General features: G+C 49.5%; 1 pseudogene; it reads right to left on the bottom strand.

Annotated features, from left to right (window-relative positions):
• Positions 1-1,102: 1,102 nt before the first annotated feature.
• Positions 1,103-1,929, bottom strand: LOC107123113 (annotated as a pseudogene).
• Positions 1,930-2,341: the final 412 nt, after the last annotated feature.

Genomic DNA, 2,341 nt, shown 5'->3' with positions numbered 1-2,341 from the left:
CTGAAAAGGCAGTCACAACAAATCAGTGGCTGGGTATGTGAGTAGAATTTCAGCTCTGTGGCCTGTCAAACCAAAGGATGCCCCCCCAACACAGAAGTTCTGCGACATCACTGGATGCCTTGGTGACTATCAACTGTCAATGTCCCATTCCCAGGAAGGATCTGCCTGCCAAATACAAATAATGTTATGGGGTGATTTACACAAACTGCTTTCAGTGCCCTGGGATCATTGGAAGTCCCTTAATTTGCTCTGAACATTACATGACGTGATGGCAAGTCAGAGTCTGTGCCCAAGAGCACTGCCATAGCAACAAACACCCAAAGCCAAGAGACAGGGATAGGTAGAGAAAGGGATGGACCACGTTTGGTGGAAACAGTGGCTCAAACCCCCTGCTGCCCACCAACATCCTTTTCCCATGAGTGGCTGGCCAAGGGTGATTTACACAAGCTGCTTCCAGTGCCCTGGGATCACTGGAAGTCCCCTAATTAGCCTGAATATTATGTGATGTGACGACAAGTCACATTAGACATAGTATGAGGTAGGTGTAGGTTTGTGAGACAGGTGTTATGCTATGTGCAGGATGTTGCTGTGGAAGGTACTGGCTTAGTACAAGGGTGAGGCAGATGTTTGGGTTGGCTGTGGGGCAGGCCTAACCCCACTCAATAGAGGCAGTCCTCTTCCCACCCAAGCACCCAAGGCGTAACCTGGAGGCTGCATGCTGAATCACCCAGTGAGGAGAAGGACTGGGGTGACACGTAGGAGGATGACTGGAAGCCTGAATCTTACTCTACCAGGTCCAGAGCAAGGTGGCCTAGCAGGGGGAGGCTGACCTTCAGGAAGGCTAACTCATCCACCCTGGCCAGGTCCAGGCAGGGATGGTGGGGGCTGGAGATGTTCCCCAGGTGTGAGAACATCCACTTGCTCAGGATCCTGGTGGGAGGGCATGAGAGGAGATTCATGGCCACACTAGCGAGGTCTGACCAGATGATGGGCTTAAAAACACACACACACTTTTATTAATTGATAGAAATTGTACAAATTTGAACTTAACAGCAATCTAACTTTCCTTTGAAAGTTAGAAAAGGTTCCCCCTTCTGTGTGGTTACACCATTAATTCCATAATAGCATTTATAATATTATTGCTGTTATTCTTGAGGGTGTGGATGGCTTTTGCCCAGAAAACATTTGCTTGGGACATAACTAACTCGATGTCCTTCACCTCAACACCAGTCTCATCAACCTCCTCTTCTTCACTCTCCTCTTGTAGGGGTGTGTGTGTGTCTGCGTATTTTCCTGAATGTTTGAAAATATTTTCCTTGCATTTTGAATTTCTCAAAGGCAGCCAGCTCTGCTTGCTGTGACAGATCTTCAATCTTGGCTTCACCAAAGACTATATAGGTATTTGATGCAGGACTTTTGTACACTTCTGGCTTGGTGATGACAAACAGGATGTTGTTGGATTTCCAGATCATAACTCTGCTTACACCTGTGACCTGGTGAAAGCCAAGCTTGGACATTGCCTTCCGGGCTTTCTTTTCACTGACTCTTTTTTGCTTTGCGAACTGGTTTTTCATCTATTTCAGCTGCTGCTGCAAGTTGTGCCGGCTGTGTTGTGGCCTGTGAGGAGTCTTGTTCTACAAGTTCTGGCACTGATTCATCACTGTCAGATTTTGTCCCAGATCCTGCCTCAGCCTGAGGCTGGGGCAGCTCCTGTTCTGTTGCTGGGACAGTTTCTGTGGCTTCACCAGGCAATTTGAAGAAGACGAGCCGGGTACAACATGGTGACAGAAAGAGAGCGAGAAAGGCAGGGCACCAGATGATGGTCTTGAGCAACCAGTAATCAAGGGGATTGGAACTAGCAAGCCCGGGGGACTCTGCAAGGTACTCCCTGACCATCACCTCGATGGAATCGTCCACCATTGCATGCATGCCCCCCAGCACTGCTGCTGACCTCTCACTTCACTACTGACAACCAGAAGTTGAGCTTTTGCTTCATCTATCTCTTAGAGGGCTGTGCACCCTCCTTCCCCTCCTCCTGTTCTTGCCCACCCACCTCCTCCAGCACCTCCTCCTCCTTGCCCTCCCTAGCTTCTTTCACCCACTGTTGCCTCCAGGCACGTTTGCTGTTCTGACCTCTGCACTTCTCTGCAGAGCTCACATTTCCACTCTATGAGCTGTGTGTTACTGAGAGGGATGCATCCCTGGATCTGGGAGTAGCAAAAGCAGACCAGCTTGTACTCCCACTCATTCCAGAGAATACGTAACCTGTTGTTGAATCCCAGACACAATGTGTCTGCCAGGGCCCTGACCCATGGGAGAACTGGTGTCCCCTTGGGGCCCA

Source organism: Gekko japonicus, unplaced genomic scaffold (assembly GCF_001447785.1).
Source record: "Gekko japonicus isolate JY-2015 unplaced genomic scaffold, Gekko_japonicus_V1.1 scaffold501, whole genome shotgun sequence".
NCBI classification, from domain to species: domain Eukaryota; kingdom Metazoa; phylum Chordata; class Lepidosauria; order Squamata; family Gekkonidae; genus Gekko; species Gekko japonicus.
This window is presented reverse-complemented; position numbering and strand designations above follow the sequence as displayed.